We start from the raw sequence: 12,419 nt of genomic DNA on the forward strand, positions 1-12,419 counted from the left end.
AGATAGTTCGAAAGGTGGTAGGCCACGGCGAGAATCGAACTCGCGATCTCTTGTTTACAAGACAGGCGCTTTAGCCACTAAGCCACGCGGCCACGGAATCGACGCAATTCTTATTAGAAAATGAAAAAGAAATTAAAGAGATAGTTCGAAAGGTGGTAGGCCACGGCGAGAATCGAACTCGCGATCTCTTGTTTACAAGACAGGCGCTTTAGCCACTAAGCCACGCGGCCACGGAACGGAAGCAATTCTTATTAGAATATGAAAAAGAAATTAAAGAGATAGTTCGAAAGGTGGTAGACCACGGCGAGAATCGAACTCGCGATCTCTTGTTTACAAGACAGGCGCTTTAGCCACTAAGCCACGCGGCCACGGAACGGAAGCAATTCTTATTAGAAAATGAAAAAGAAATTAAAGAGATAGTTCGAAAGGTGGTAGGCCATGGAGAGAATCGAACTCGCGATCTCCTGTTTACATGACAGGCGCTTTAACCACTAAGCCACGCGGCCACGGAACCGACGCAATTCTTATTAGAAAATGAAAAAGAAATTAAAGAGATAGTTCGAAAGGTGGTAGGCCACGGCGAGAATCGAACTCACGATCTCCTGTTTACAAGACAGGCGTTTTAACCACTAAGCCACGCGGCCACGGAACCGACGCAATTCTTATTAGAAAATGAAAAAGAAATTAAAGAGATAGTTCGAAAGGTGGTAGGCCACGGCGAGAATCGAACTCGCGATCTCCTGTTTACAAGACAGGCGCTTTAACCACTAAGCCACGCGGCCACGGAACCGATGCAATTCTTATTAGAATATGAAAAAGAAATTAAAGAAATAGTTCGAATGGTGGTAGGCCACGGTTAGAATCGAACTCGCGATCTCCTGTTTACATGACAGGCGCTTTAACCACTAAGCCACGCGGTGACGGAACCGACGCAATTCTTAAAATAAATTGAAAAATAAATTAAAGAGATAGTTCAAAAGGTGGTAGGCCACGGTGAGAATCGAACTCGCAATCTCCTGTTTACAAGACAGGCGCTTTAACCACTAAGCCTCGCGGCCACGAAACCGACGCAATTCGTATTAGAAAATGAAAAAGAAATTAAAGAGATATTTCGAAAGGTGGTAGGCCACGGCGAGAATCGAACTCGCGATCTCCTGTTTACAAGACAGGCGCTTTAACCACTAAGCCACGCGGCCACGTAAGCGCCGAAGTTCTTATTAGAATATGAAAAAGAAATTAAAGAGATATTTCAAAAGGTGGTAGGCCACGGTGAGAATCGAACTCGCGATCACCTGTTTACAAGACAGGCGCTTTAACCACTAAGCCACGCGGCCACGTAACCGCCGAAGTTCTTATTAGAATATGAAAAAGAAATTAAAGAGATATTTCGAAAGGTGGTAGGCCACGGCAAGAATCGAGCTCGCGATCTCCTGTTTACAAGACAGGCGCTTTAAACACTAAGCCACGCGTCCACGGAACCGACGCAATTCTTATAAGAATATGAAAAAGAAATTAAAGAAATAGTTCGAAAGGTGGTAGGCCACGGTGAGAATCGAACTCGCGATCTCCTGTTTACAAGACCGGCGCTTAAACCACTAAGTCACGCGGCCACGGAACCGATGCAATTCTTATTAGAATATGACAAAGAAATAAAAGAGATAGTTCGAAAGGGGGTAGGCCACGTTGAGAATCGAACTCGCGATCTCCTGTTTACAAGACAGGCGCTATAACCACTAAGCCATGCGGCCACGGAACCGATGCAATTCTTATTAGAATATGAAAAATAAATAAAAGAGATAGCTCGAAAGGGGGTAGGCCACGTTGAGAATCGAACTCGCGATCTCCTGTTTACAAGACAGGCGCTTTAACCACTAAGCCATGCGGCCACGGAACCGAAGCAATTCTTATTAGAAAACGAAAAAGAAATTAAAGAGATAGTTCGAAAGGTGGTAGACCACGGCGAGAATCGAACTCGCGATCTCCTGTTTACAAGACAGGCGCTTTAGCCACTAAGCCACGCGGCCACGGAACGGAAGCAATTCTTATTAGAAAATGAAAAAGAAATTAAAGAGATAGTTCGAAAGGTGGTAGGCCACGGAGAGAATCGAACTCGCGATCTCCTGTTTACAAGACAGGCGCTATAACCACTAAGCCATGCGGCCACGGAACCGATGCAATTCTTATTAGAATATGAAAAATAAATAAAAGAGATAGCTCGAAAGGGGGTAGGCCACGTTGAGAATCGAACTCGCGATCTCCTGTTCACAAGACAGGCGCTTTAACCACTAAGCCATGCGGCCACGGAACCGAAGCAATTCTTATTAGAAAACGAAAAAGAAATTAAAGAGATAGTTCGAAAGGTGGTAGACCACGGCGAGAATCGAACTCGCGATCTCCTGTTTACAAGACAGGCGCTATAACCACTAAGCCATGCGGCCACGGAACCGATGCAATTCTTATTAGAATATGAAAAAGAAATTAAAGAGATAGTTCGAAAGGTGGTAGGCCACGGTGAGAATCGAACTCGCGATCTCCTGTTTACAAGACAGGCGCTTTAACCACTAAGCCACGTGGCCACGTAAGCGCCGCAATTCTTATTAGAATATGAAAAAGAAATTAAAGAGATAGTTCGAAAGGTGGTAGACCACGGCGAGAATCGAACTCGCGATCTCCTGTTTACAAGACAGGCGCTTTAGCCACTAAGCCACGCGGCCACGGAACGGAAGCAATTCTTATTAGAAAATGAAAAAGAAATTAAAGAGATAGTTCGAAAGGTGGTAGGCCACGGAGAGAATCGAACTCGCGATCTCCTGTTTACATGACAGGCGCTTTAACCACTAAGCCACGCGGCCACGGAACCGACGCAATTCTTATTAGAAAATGAAAAAGAAATTAAAGAGATAGTTCGAAAGGTGGTAGGCCACGGCGAGAATCGAACTCACGATCTCCTGTTTACAAGACAGGCGTTTTAACCACTAAGCCACGCGGCCACGGAACCGACGCAATTCTTATTAGAAAATGAAAAAGAAATTAAAGAGATAGTTCGAAAGGTGGTAGGCCACGGCGAGAATCGAACTCGCGATCTCCTGTTTACAAGACAGGCGCTTTAACCACTAAGCCACGCGGCCACGGAACCGATGCAATTCTTATTAGAATATGAAAAAGAAATTAAAGAAATAGTTCGAATGGTGGTAGGCCACGGTTAGAATCGAACTCGCGATCTCCTGTTTACATGACAGGCGCTTTAACCACTAAGCCACGCGGTGACGGAACCGACGCAATTCTTAAAATAAATTGAAAAATAAATTAAAGAGATAGTTCAAAAGGTGGTAGGCCACGGTGAGAATCGAACTCGCAATCTCCTGTTTACAAGACAGGCGCTTTATCCACTAAGCCACGCGGCCACGGAACCGATGCAATTCTTATTAGAATATGAAAAAGAAATTAAAGAGATAGTTCGAAAGGTGGTAGGCCACGGTGAGAATCGAACTCGCGATCTCCTGTTTACAAGACAGGCGCTTTAACCACTAAGCCACGTGGCCACGGAACCGACGCAATTCTTAAAATAAATTGAAAAAGAAATTAAAGAGATAGTTCAAAAGGTGGTGGGCCACGGTGAGAATCGAACTCGCGATCTCCTGTTTACAAGACAGGCGCTTGAACCACTAAGCCACGCGGCCACGTAAGCGCCGCAATTCTTATTAGAATATGAAAAAGAAATTAAAGAAATAGTTCGAAAGGTGGTAGGCCACGGTGAGAATCGAACTCGCGATCTCCTGTTTACAAGACAGGCGCTTGAACCACTAAGCCACGCGGCCACGTAAGCGCCGCAATTCTTATTAGAATATGAAAAAGAAATTAAAGAGATAGTTCGAAAGGTGGTAGGCCACGGTGAGAATCGAACTCGCGATCTCCTATTTACAAGAAAGGCGCTTTAACCACTAAGCCACGCGGCCACGGAACCGAAGCAATTCTTATAATAAATTGAAAAAAAATTAAAGAGATAGTTCGAAAGGTGGTAGGCCACGGCTTGATCTAACTCGTGATTTCCTATTTACAAGAAAGGCGCTTTAACCACTAAGCCACGCGGCCACGGAACCGTTGCAATTCTTATCAGAAAATGAAAAAGAAATTAAAGAGATAGTTCGAAAGGTGGTAGGCCAAGGCGAGAATCGAACTCGCGATCTCCTGTTTACAAGACAGGCGCTTTAACCACTAAGCCTCGCGGCCACGAAACCGACGCAATTCGTATTAGAAAATGAAAAAGAAATTAAAGAGATATTTCGAAAGGTGGTAGGCCACGGCGAGAGTCGAACTCGCGATCTCCTGTTTACAAGACCGGCGCTTTAACCACTAAGCCACGCGGCCACGTAAGCGCCGAAGTTCTTATTAGAATATGAAAAAGAAATTAAAGAGATATTTCAAAAGGTGGTAGGCCACGGTGAGAATCGAACTCGCGATCACCTGTTTACAAGACAGGCGCTTTAACCTCTAAGCCACGCGGCCACGTAACCGCCGAAGTTCTTATTAGAATATGAAAAAGAAATTAAAGAGATATTTCAAAAGGTGGTAGGCCACGGCGAGAATCGAACTCGCGATCTCCGGTTTACAAGACAGGCGCTTTAACCCCTAAGCCACGCGGCCACGGAACCGATGCAATTCTTATTAGAATATGAAAAAGAAATGAAAGAAATAGTTCGAAAGGTGGTAGGCCACGGTGAGAATCGAACTCGCGATCTCCTGTTTACATGACAGGCGCTTTAACCACTAAGCCACGCGGTGACGGAACCGTCGCAATTCTTAAAATAAATTGAAAAATAAATTAAAGAGATAGTTCAAAAGGTGGTAGGCCACGGTGAGAATCGAACTCGCAATCTCCTGTTTACAAGACAGGCGCTTTATCCACTAAGCCACGCGGCCACGGAACCGATGCAATTCTTATTAGAATATGAAAAAGAAATTAAAGAGATAGTTCGAAAGGTGGTAGGCCACGGTGAGAATCGAACTCGCGATCTCCTGTTTACAAGACAGGCGCTTTATCCACTAAGCCACGCGGCCACGGAACCGAAGCAATTCTTATTAGAAAACGAAAAATAAATTAAAGAGATATTTCAAAAGGTGGTAGGCCACGGCGAGAATCGAACTCGCGATCTCCGGTTTACAAGACAGGCGCTTTAACCCCTAAGCCACGCGGCCACGGAACCGATGCAATTCTTATTAGAATATGAAAAAGAAATGAAAGAAATAGTTCGAAAGGTGGTAGGCCACGGTGAGAATCGAACTCGCGATCTCCTGTTTACATGACAGGCGCTTTAACCACTAAGCCACGCGGTGACGGAACCGTCGCAATTCTTAAAATAAATTGAAAAATAAATTAAAGAGATAGTTCAAAAGGTGGTAGGCCACGGTGAGAATCGAACTCGCAATCTCCTGTTTACAAGACAGGCGCTTTATCCACTAAGCCACGCGGCCACGGAACCGATGCAATTCTTATTAGAATATGAAAAAGAAATTAAAGAGATAGTTCGAAAGGTGGTAGGCCACGGTGAGAATCGAACTCGCGATCTCCTGTTTACAAGACAGGCGCTTTATCCACTAAGCCACGCGGCCACGGAACCGAAGCAATTCTTATTAGAAAACGAAAAATAAATTAAAGAGATATTTCAAAAGGTGGTAGGCCACGGCGAGAGTCGAACTCGCGATCTCCTGTTTACAAGACAGGCGCTTGAACCACTAAGCCACGCGGCCACGTAAGCGCCGCAATTCTTATTAGAATATGAAAAAGAAATTTAAGAGATAGTTCGAAAGGTGGTAGGCCACAGTGAGAATCGAACTCGCGACCTCCTGTTTACAAGACAGGCGCTTTAACCACTAAGCCACGCGGCCACGTAAGCGCCGCAATTCTTATTAGAATATGAAAAAGAAATTAAAGAGATAGTTTGAAAGGTGATAGGCGTCGGTGAGAATCGAACTCGCGATCTCATGTTTACAAGACAGGCGCTTTTTTTTTTCTTTTTTATTTAAATTTTTTATTTTGTTACATGCATTATTGCACAGTGTTAATATTTAAAACAAATTTAACAATTTAAACCTACGTACATCCAGCAATGTTATATATATGTGAAGCAGTGTTATTAAAAGCATTACACAATTGAAGTTAGAAACAACATGAAAAATAAATAAGCAAAATATCATTGATAAAAAATCCTCAGTTATAGAAAATAATAACTACTGCAAATACAACAAAATACACATTTCAATAAAGTACTTTAAATATTAATGACCATAAGGATATCTTTAAGATTATTGACCCCTCATATGTTACGAAAAATATCTATTGCGGCCGTACAACCCGGCTTATGAAGGAGTAGCCATTGCACGCGGTACCGAGCCTCAGTTTTTATGAGAGCACGAAAACGGGAAAAAAGCGTACGCTTATTGGTTATCTGCCCCAAATTGTACAAACAACGATTACTCCAACAACCGACGGCGACCGATTCCGGAATCTGCGGTCAATTCCAAAAAGGCTTCATCCGGAAGAAACCCCAGGATGACCTCGTAGCAAATATCTTTCAGGTAGACCACGCCACAAGAAGCAAGAAGACGCCGCTCAGCCAAAGAAATGTTCATGATTAAAAGATTTGAGTTATAAAATAGGGGCTCCATAATAGGGTTGGTCAAAGGAACCAAGGTCCATCGCGTGAGAGCCAAGAACTCTTTCCAAGCCAATAACATTGATCCATGGCGTTTCGGCATAGCGCAAAGCAGACGACGTTCAATTCTAATCCGTAGCATTGAGAGACCCTGGCGAAGTCCGCCGCCATATTCGTCAAAGAACCGAGACGCAACGCATGCGACATGCGAAGGCTTGGACCCGGTAGCGAGCTGCAAACATTCCTTCAGACGAAGTACCTTCTGTTTGATCCGAAGATTGATTAATCCAAACCCGCCTTGACTCTTATGGCGAGTTAAGGTTTCGTACGATATAGAATGTGGGCGATCCTTCCAAATAAAATCCAACATGAGCCGCTTAAAATCAGAGAACCAGCGGTCCGGTAAATCAAAAACCTCCAGCATATGCCACAATATCGACGCTCCTAACACGTTAATGATAATGACTTTCCCAAAAATGGTCAGACTACGACCCTTCCAAACGTGTAGGACATTTTTAAATTTTTCATACCGGCCCTCCCAGTTCATCGTGGCAACGACGTCATGGTCATAGCCCAAGGTCACGCCCAATACCTTTATTGAACGGGTGCTAATAACAAGCCCAGCCACAGTCTGGTCCGCGTGAAATCGCAAGGAGCCGAGCCAACAACCAGAACTTTTTGCAAGATTGATGGCAGCTCCCGAAGACTGGCAATAAAGTTCAATATCCTCCAAAAGGTAAGTAACATCCCTAGGCCCAGTGACGAGAATGGAAGTGTCATCAATATGTTGAAACACCACAGGGGACGGTGTTAAGTCCGTGAGCATTATCCGACATATACGTTTGTCCGTTTCGAGTAAGGCGCAAAAAGGTTCAGATGATAGAACGTACAGCAAAGGACTGAGCGGACACCCTTGACGAACCGAGCGGCTAATGACAAAAGAATCGGTAACATATCCATGAAGCTTAATAGCTGTCTTTGCGCCAACTAAAAACATCTGAATCCAAGCGCGGAAGCGTGCGCCGAAACCAAAGGCTTCTAAGATTGCAAATAGATACGGCCATTCCACCCGATCGAACGCTTTTAACAAATCGAGTTGAAGAAAAATCCCTGGCCTATTTTCCATTTTTAAAAACTCCATGACATCAGACAGAAAACGGGGAGTATCGGAAATGGTACGCCCACGAATGCCACCAGTTTGACACGATGACGTAATTAAAGGTAAAAGCGGCGAAACACGGCGAGTAAAAACCTTAGCAAGGAGTTTCCTATCGCCATTCAATATGGTAATTGGCCTCCAATTTTTCAGAAGAGTCAAATCCCCCGATTTAGGCAACAAAACCACCATCCCTTCTCGCATGCTAAACGGCAAAAGGCCACGGGCTTCGCATTCGGCAACCAAGCGCATAAAGTCATCTTTAATTAGAGGGATAAAGAAACGCAGGAACTCATTGGTAAAGCCATCTCTTCCGGGGGCCTTCCCTCCGGCCAAATTAGTTAACTCCGTGTAAATGTCGCTCCAGGTCACGACGGCTTCGCAGGAATCGCGGTCACCTTCAGTAAGCCTCCCTGAGATTAAATTCTTCAAATTGTCAGTAGCGGCTTGAGACGTAACGCCTCGTGTATACAACTCCGAATAAAAACGGAACACTTCCTCCCTTATTAACGCAGGATCTTTAATAATCGCCCCCGAAGGGAGAGTCAGAGAAGTCATTTGACGTTGACGCTGACGAAATTTCTCCAGCCGCAAAAAATACTGAGTGGGGCGTTCCCCCAAATCTCTCCACTCCAACCTCGAACGAACTAATGCACCCTGCAAATCGTTCTCTTCCAAATCTCGTAATTTACTCGTTACCGCAGCTATTTCGTCTAAAATCGTATCTGTTTTTAATGGCGAATCTTGTAGGTCTCGAAGCCTATTTTGTAAGTCCGCCCATACAGCCCGCTTCATCAACGCTTTGTGACGCCCGTAAAAAATGCAGTACTCCCGTATTTTAACTTTTAAAGCATCATACCACTCAAAGATATCGGTTAAATAACAAGGCCAAGAATAACTATTTTTAACTGTCCGCTCGATGGCCGTGCAAAAAAGTGCGTCTTCTAAAAAAGTAGAATTAAAACTCCAAATTCCGGGCCCCCTAAGAATACCACTAGGTTCAAAAATCAGAGAAACACCCTTATGGTCAGAGAAACTACAAAAAACATGCATACACTTTGAAATATTATATACGTCTGAATGTAAAGCAAAAAAATAATCAATTCGAGAACTCACAAAGTTACCAAAAACCACCCCCGATCGCGTGTAATCGAATGTTTTTTTATGTTGCAACCGCCAAATGTCTACCAACGAGAGATAAGAGACCCAGCGATGAAGATTCGTCATTCCACTCACCGTAATCTTGGCAGGCGACCGCCGATCAAAAACTCGAGAAATAATATCATTAAAATCACCGCCCAATAGCGGACGATTTAACACACGAACAATGGGAATTAAATTTTGCATAAAAATAGATCTATTGACCGCATCGGTTGGGGCATAAACAGAACCTAAATCAACTTTCTCGCCTTCAATTTCAGCGGAAATAAAAATATACCGGCCCTCGTTAGAACTTATCAAATTACATTCTTTAAAATCAAGTAACCACGAAATACAAATTGCCACACCGCAAAACTTGGTGTCCAAGTTCAAGTCCACGTAGACCGCACCCGAAAAAAAAGTCCGAAAAGTACTTACATGAGACGCCTCCCAATGAGTCTCTTGCAACAACAACACATCATAATGCTTCGCCCACAAAACCAACTTTCGCATCTTCTCTACATCGCGCAAACCGCCTACATTAATCGTCAGAATTTTCACCGGCATTTGGATTCAAATTAATTTGGGTCCATTGACCCGATGGCAACTTCTGAAATATCTTGTGCGGAGGACCTGTAGACGGATTAGTAGCTGAATCGGTGTCACCAGATGAGATCCGGTGCTTGGAACCCCTTTGAGCTTCACCAGTCGGTTTGACGCGGCCCACTTGGTCGGCGCCCATTCCCTGAGACATCGGCGTTGCGTTAGGAGTGACAATATGAACGTCTTCATGTCCGGCACCCAATAAACCAGGACCATCGACGGCATCCTTACGACCCTCAGCGAATTGATCAATCGATCCCCCCGCGACAATGACAGGGGGTTGTCCACGCTCCTGTCCCTTCATCTCCACTGCAGGGCGTTCCCAAGTAGGGCAATTACGCACAGCATGACCTTGTGTTTTACATTTACGGCAAATAAATTGAGGGCAATCCTTATATAAATGATCGGATGCTAGACACATATTACAGACTTTAACTTGCGATTCATGAGTGACACGGTAAGAATTTTCTCTATTTAAGACATCCGGAACTCGAAGACTGTAAGGTAACGCTGATTTACCTTCCGGGAGCGTCAAACGGACTGATCGGATACCACAATAGAACCCGGCTTTTTCCCGCCACGAAATCGTACCTCTGACTTCGCAGCCCATCATCGTCAACTTCGCCAGCAACGCCTCATCAGTAACATAATCCGGAAGGCCGAAAAAATTTGCCGTAACAGTTTTTTTGGTGACGCTCGAAATGGCATAAATAATGCTGTCTACCTCCAACCCAGTGTCAATCGCATCATTAATCAAAGTTTCAGACGAAAATACCAAAATGTAGCCGCCCGTGGACGGAACAACAGATTTCACCGCATCCAAACCATATTGAATTTTCACAGCCTCCGCAACATCGTCAAACTTCGGTAATTTTCCTTCAAAATCCACAAAAACCGACCGTTTAATAATATCCATCCTGGATCAGAAGACCCGGGAGGGGAATCACCCGCAAGAAACCGAAACTAGATAAAAAGGTTTTAACAGAGAAGAAAAAAAAACTTGAACTAAAATAACACCTTAAAGGCGGCAAACAGGCTTAGCGAAAACGGAGCGAAAAAAGACGAAACGAAATTCTTATTAGAATATGAAAAAGATTTTAAAGAGATATTTCGAAAGGTGGTAGGCCACGGCGAGAATCGAACTCGCGATCTCCTGTTTACAAGACAGGCGCTTTAACCACTAAGCCACGCGGCCACGGAACGGAAGCAATTCTTATTAGAAAATGAAAAAGAAATTAAAGAGATAGTTCGAAAGGTGGTAGGCCACGGCGAGAATCGAACTCGCGATCTCCTGTTTACATGACAGGCGCTTTAACCACTAAGCCACGCGGCCACGGAACCGACGCAATTCTTATTAGAAAATGAAAAAGAAATTAAAGAGATAGATAGAAAGCTGGTAGGCCACGGCTAGAATCTAACTCGCGATTTTCTATTTACAAGAAAGGCGCTTTAACCACTAAGCCACGCGGCCACGGAACCGATGCAATTCTTATTAGAATATGACAAAGAAATAAAAGAGATAGTTCGAAAGGGGGTAGGCCACGTTGAGAATCGAACTCGCGATCTCCTGTTTACAAGACAGGCGCTTTAACCACTAAGCCATGCGGCCACGGAACCGAAGCAATTCTTATTAGAAAACGAAAAAGAAATTAAAGAGATATTTCGAAAGGTGGTAGGCCACGGCGAGAGTCGAACTCGCGATCTCCTGTTTACAAGACAGGCGCTTTAACCACTAAGCCACGCGGCCACGTAAGCGCCGCAATTCTTATTAGAATATGAAAAAGAAATTAAAGAGATAGTTCGAAAGGTGGTAGGCCACGGCGAGAATCGAACTCGCGATCTCCTGTTTACAAGACAGGCGCTTTAACCACTAAGCCACGCGGCCACGGAAAAGACGCAATTCTTATTAGAATATGAAAAAGAAATTAAAGAGATAGTTCGAAAGGTGGTAGGCCACGGCGAGAATCGAACTCGCGATCTCCTGTTTACAAGACAGGCGCTTTAGCCACTAAGCCACGCGGCCACGGAACGGAAGCAATTCTTATTAGAAAATGAAAAAGAAATTAAAGAGATAGTTCGAAAGGTGGTAGGCCACGGCGAGAATCGCACACGCGGTCTCCTGTTTACAAGACAGGTGCTTTAACCACTAGGCCACGAGGCCACGGAACCGATGCAATTCTTATTAGAATATGAAAAATAAATTAAAGAGATAGTTCGTAAGGTGGTAGGCCACGTCGAGAATCGAACTCGCGATCTCCTGGTTACAAGACAGGCGCTTTAACCACTAATCCACGCGGCCACGGAACCGATGCAATTCTTATAAGAATATGACAAAGAAATAAAAGAGATAGTTCGAAAGGGGGTAGGCCACGTTGAGAATCGAACTCGCGATCTCCTGTTTACAAGACAGGCGCTTTAACCACTAAGCCATGCGGCCACGGAACCGAAGCAATTCTTATTAGAATATGAAAAATAAATTAAAGAGATAGTTCGAAAGGTGGTAGGCCACGGCGAGAATCGAACTCGCGATCTCCTGTTTACAAGACAGGCGCTTTTACCATTAAGCCACGCGGCCACGGAAAAGACGCAATTCTTATTAGAATATGAAAAAGAAATTAAAGAGATAGTTCGAAAGGTGGTAGGCCACGGCGAGAATCGAACTCGCGATCTCCTGTTTACAAGACAGGCGCTTTAGCCACCAAGCCACGCGGCCACGGAAGCACTTGAAATCCGGTCAATTGCGATAAATAAGGTCAGGAGAATAACATTTATTACATATTTTCAACTGAGAATCATGTCGGACAGCGTAAAACTTCTCCCGACCAACAGCATCGGCAACTCGTAAGCGATGACAGACTCTCATGTAA

At 44.3% G+C, this 12,419-nt stretch overlaps 40 non-coding genes across 40 annotated transcripts; all 40 read right to left on the bottom strand.

Moving 5' to 3' along the window:
• Positions 1–19: 19 nt before the first annotated feature.
• On the bottom strand, positions 20–92 carry TRNAT-UGU (transfer RNA threonine (anticodon UGU)). Its single transcript has one exon. It is a non-coding gene; the product is annotated as a tRNA-Thr (tRNA).
• A 65-nt stretch (positions 93–157) lies between these two features.
• Positions 158–230, bottom strand: TRNAT-UGU (transfer RNA threonine (anticodon UGU)). Its single transcript has one exon. It is a non-coding gene; the product is annotated as a tRNA-Thr (tRNA).
• Positions 231–295: 65 nt separating this feature from the next.
• On the bottom strand, positions 296–368 carry TRNAT-UGU (transfer RNA threonine (anticodon UGU)). The gene has a single exon. It is a non-coding gene; the product is annotated as a tRNA-Thr (tRNA).
• A 203-nt stretch (positions 369–571) lies between these two features.
• TRNAT-UGU (transfer RNA threonine (anticodon UGU)) lies at positions 572–644 on the bottom strand. The gene has a single exon. It is a non-coding gene; the product is annotated as a tRNA-Thr (tRNA).
• Positions 645–709: 65 nt separating this feature from the next.
• Positions 710–782, bottom strand: TRNAT-UGU (transfer RNA threonine (anticodon UGU)). Its single transcript has one exon. It is a non-coding gene; the product is annotated as a tRNA-Thr (tRNA).
• Positions 783–985: 203 nt separating this feature from the next.
• Positions 986–1,058, bottom strand: TRNAT-UGU (transfer RNA threonine (anticodon UGU)). Its single transcript has one exon. It is a non-coding gene; the product is annotated as a tRNA-Thr (tRNA).
• A 65-nt stretch (positions 1,059–1,123) lies between these two features.
• Positions 1,124–1,196, bottom strand: TRNAT-UGU (transfer RNA threonine (anticodon UGU)). The gene has a single exon. It is a non-coding gene; the product is annotated as a tRNA-Thr (tRNA).
• A 65-nt stretch (positions 1,197–1,261) lies between these two features.
• On the bottom strand, positions 1,262–1,334 carry TRNAT-UGU (transfer RNA threonine (anticodon UGU)). The gene has a single exon. It is a non-coding gene; the product is annotated as a tRNA-Thr (tRNA).
• Positions 1,335–1,675: 341 nt separating this feature from the next.
• Positions 1,676–1,748, bottom strand: TRNAT-UGU (transfer RNA threonine (anticodon UGU)). Its single transcript has one exon. It is a non-coding gene; the product is annotated as a tRNA-Thr (tRNA).
• A 203-nt stretch (positions 1,749–1,951) lies between these two features.
• TRNAT-UGU (transfer RNA threonine (anticodon UGU)) lies at positions 1,952–2,024 on the bottom strand. Its single transcript has one exon. It is a non-coding gene; the product is annotated as a tRNA-Thr (tRNA).
• A 65-nt stretch (positions 2,025–2,089) lies between these two features.
• Positions 2,090–2,162, bottom strand: TRNAT-UGU (transfer RNA threonine (anticodon UGU)). The gene has a single exon. It is a non-coding gene; the product is annotated as a tRNA-Thr (tRNA).
• A 203-nt stretch (positions 2,163–2,365) lies between these two features.
• TRNAT-UGU (transfer RNA threonine (anticodon UGU)) lies at positions 2,366–2,438 on the bottom strand. The gene has a single exon. It is a non-coding gene; the product is annotated as a tRNA-Thr (tRNA).
• A 65-nt stretch (positions 2,439–2,503) lies between these two features.
• Positions 2,504–2,576, bottom strand: TRNAT-UGU (transfer RNA threonine (anticodon UGU)). Its single transcript has one exon. It is a non-coding gene; the product is annotated as a tRNA-Thr (tRNA).
• Positions 2,577–2,641: 65 nt separating this feature from the next.
• Positions 2,642–2,714, bottom strand: TRNAT-UGU (transfer RNA threonine (anticodon UGU)). The gene has a single exon. It is a non-coding gene; the product is annotated as a tRNA-Thr (tRNA).
• Positions 2,715–2,779: 65 nt separating this feature from the next.
• On the bottom strand, positions 2,780–2,852 carry TRNAT-UGU (transfer RNA threonine (anticodon UGU)). Its single transcript has one exon. It is a non-coding gene; the product is annotated as a tRNA-Thr (tRNA).
• A 65-nt stretch (positions 2,853–2,917) lies between these two features.
• TRNAT-UGU (transfer RNA threonine (anticodon UGU)) lies at positions 2,918–2,990 on the bottom strand. Its single transcript has one exon. It is a non-coding gene; the product is annotated as a tRNA-Thr (tRNA).
• Positions 2,991–3,055: 65 nt separating this feature from the next.
• Positions 3,056–3,128, bottom strand: TRNAT-UGU (transfer RNA threonine (anticodon UGU)). Its single transcript has one exon. It is a non-coding gene; the product is annotated as a tRNA-Thr (tRNA).
• A 203-nt stretch (positions 3,129–3,331) lies between these two features.
• On the bottom strand, positions 3,332–3,404 carry TRNAT-UGU (transfer RNA threonine (anticodon UGU)). Its single transcript has one exon. It is a non-coding gene; the product is annotated as a tRNA-Thr (tRNA).
• Positions 3,405–3,469: 65 nt separating this feature from the next.
• Positions 3,470–3,542, bottom strand: TRNAT-UGU (transfer RNA threonine (anticodon UGU)). Its single transcript has one exon. It is a non-coding gene; the product is annotated as a tRNA-Thr (tRNA).
• A 65-nt stretch (positions 3,543–3,607) lies between these two features.
• TRNAT-UGU (transfer RNA threonine (anticodon UGU)) lies at positions 3,608–3,680 on the bottom strand. Its single transcript has one exon. It is a non-coding gene; the product is annotated as a tRNA-Thr (tRNA).
• Positions 3,681–3,745: 65 nt separating this feature from the next.
• Positions 3,746–3,818, bottom strand: TRNAT-UGU (transfer RNA threonine (anticodon UGU)). Its single transcript has one exon. It is a non-coding gene; the product is annotated as a tRNA-Thr (tRNA).
• A 65-nt stretch (positions 3,819–3,883) lies between these two features.
• Positions 3,884–3,956, bottom strand: TRNAT-UGU (transfer RNA threonine (anticodon UGU)). Its single transcript has one exon. It is a non-coding gene; the product is annotated as a tRNA-Thr (tRNA).
• Positions 3,957–4,157: 201 nt separating this feature from the next.
• Positions 4,158–4,230, bottom strand: TRNAT-UGU (transfer RNA threonine (anticodon UGU)). Its single transcript has one exon. It is a non-coding gene; the product is annotated as a tRNA-Thr (tRNA).
• A 65-nt stretch (positions 4,231–4,295) lies between these two features.
• TRNAT-UGU (transfer RNA threonine (anticodon UGU)) lies at positions 4,296–4,368 on the bottom strand. The gene has a single exon. It is a non-coding gene; the product is annotated as a tRNA-Thr (tRNA).
• A 65-nt stretch (positions 4,369–4,433) lies between these two features.
• On the bottom strand, positions 4,434–4,506 carry TRNAT-UGU (transfer RNA threonine (anticodon UGU)). The gene has a single exon. It is a non-coding gene; the product is annotated as a tRNA-Thr (tRNA).
• A 65-nt stretch (positions 4,507–4,571) lies between these two features.
• TRNAT-UGU (transfer RNA threonine (anticodon UGU)) lies at positions 4,572–4,644 on the bottom strand. Its single transcript has one exon. It is a non-coding gene; the product is annotated as a tRNA-Thr (tRNA).
• A 203-nt stretch (positions 4,645–4,847) lies between these two features.
• Positions 4,848–4,920, bottom strand: TRNAT-UGU (transfer RNA threonine (anticodon UGU)). Its single transcript has one exon. It is a non-coding gene; the product is annotated as a tRNA-Thr (tRNA).
• A 65-nt stretch (positions 4,921–4,985) lies between these two features.
• Positions 4,986–5,058, bottom strand: TRNAT-UGU (transfer RNA threonine (anticodon UGU)). The gene has a single exon. It is a non-coding gene; the product is annotated as a tRNA-Thr (tRNA).
• Positions 5,059–5,123: 65 nt separating this feature from the next.
• Positions 5,124–5,196, bottom strand: TRNAT-UGU (transfer RNA threonine (anticodon UGU)). Its single transcript has one exon. It is a non-coding gene; the product is annotated as a tRNA-Thr (tRNA).
• A 203-nt stretch (positions 5,197–5,399) lies between these two features.
• TRNAT-UGU (transfer RNA threonine (anticodon UGU)) lies at positions 5,400–5,472 on the bottom strand. Its single transcript has one exon. It is a non-coding gene; the product is annotated as a tRNA-Thr (tRNA).
• Positions 5,473–5,537: 65 nt separating this feature from the next.
• Positions 5,538–5,610, bottom strand: TRNAT-UGU (transfer RNA threonine (anticodon UGU)). The gene has a single exon. It is a non-coding gene; the product is annotated as a tRNA-Thr (tRNA).
• Positions 5,611–5,675: 65 nt separating this feature from the next.
• On the bottom strand, positions 5,676–5,748 carry TRNAT-UGU (transfer RNA threonine (anticodon UGU)). Its single transcript has one exon. It is a non-coding gene; the product is annotated as a tRNA-Thr (tRNA).
• A 65-nt stretch (positions 5,749–5,813) lies between these two features.
• Positions 5,814–5,886, bottom strand: TRNAT-UGU (transfer RNA threonine (anticodon UGU)). Its single transcript has one exon. It is a non-coding gene; the product is annotated as a tRNA-Thr (tRNA).
• A 4,788-nt stretch (positions 5,887–10,674) lies between these two features.
• On the bottom strand, positions 10,675–10,747 carry TRNAT-UGU (transfer RNA threonine (anticodon UGU)). Its single transcript has one exon. It is a non-coding gene; the product is annotated as a tRNA-Thr (tRNA).
• A 65-nt stretch (positions 10,748–10,812) lies between these two features.
• On the bottom strand, positions 10,813–10,885 carry TRNAT-UGU (transfer RNA threonine (anticodon UGU)). The gene has a single exon. It is a non-coding gene; the product is annotated as a tRNA-Thr (tRNA).
• A 341-nt stretch (positions 10,886–11,226) lies between these two features.
• TRNAT-UGU (transfer RNA threonine (anticodon UGU)) lies at positions 11,227–11,299 on the bottom strand. Its single transcript has one exon. It is a non-coding gene; the product is annotated as a tRNA-Thr (tRNA).
• Positions 11,300–11,364: 65 nt separating this feature from the next.
• TRNAT-UGU (transfer RNA threonine (anticodon UGU)) lies at positions 11,365–11,437 on the bottom strand. The gene has a single exon. It is a non-coding gene; the product is annotated as a tRNA-Thr (tRNA).
• A 65-nt stretch (positions 11,438–11,502) lies between these two features.
• On the bottom strand, positions 11,503–11,575 carry TRNAT-UGU (transfer RNA threonine (anticodon UGU)). The gene has a single exon. It is a non-coding gene; the product is annotated as a tRNA-Thr (tRNA).
• Positions 11,576–12,054: 479 nt separating this feature from the next.
• Positions 12,055–12,127, bottom strand: TRNAT-UGU (transfer RNA threonine (anticodon UGU)). The gene has a single exon. It is a non-coding gene; the product is annotated as a tRNA-Thr (tRNA).
• Positions 12,128–12,192: 65 nt separating this feature from the next.
• Positions 12,193–12,265, bottom strand: TRNAT-UGU (transfer RNA threonine (anticodon UGU)). Its single transcript has one exon. It is a non-coding gene; the product is annotated as a tRNA-Thr (tRNA).
• Positions 12,266–12,419: the final 154 nt, after the last annotated feature.

Source organism: Leiobunum rupestre, chromosome 3, assembly GCF_980474605.1.
Source record: "Leiobunum rupestre chromosome 3, qqLeiRupe1.1.hap1, whole genome shotgun sequence".
Taxonomy (NCBI): Eukaryota; Metazoa; Arthropoda; class Arachnida; order Opiliones; family Sclerosomatidae; genus Leiobunum; species Leiobunum rupestre.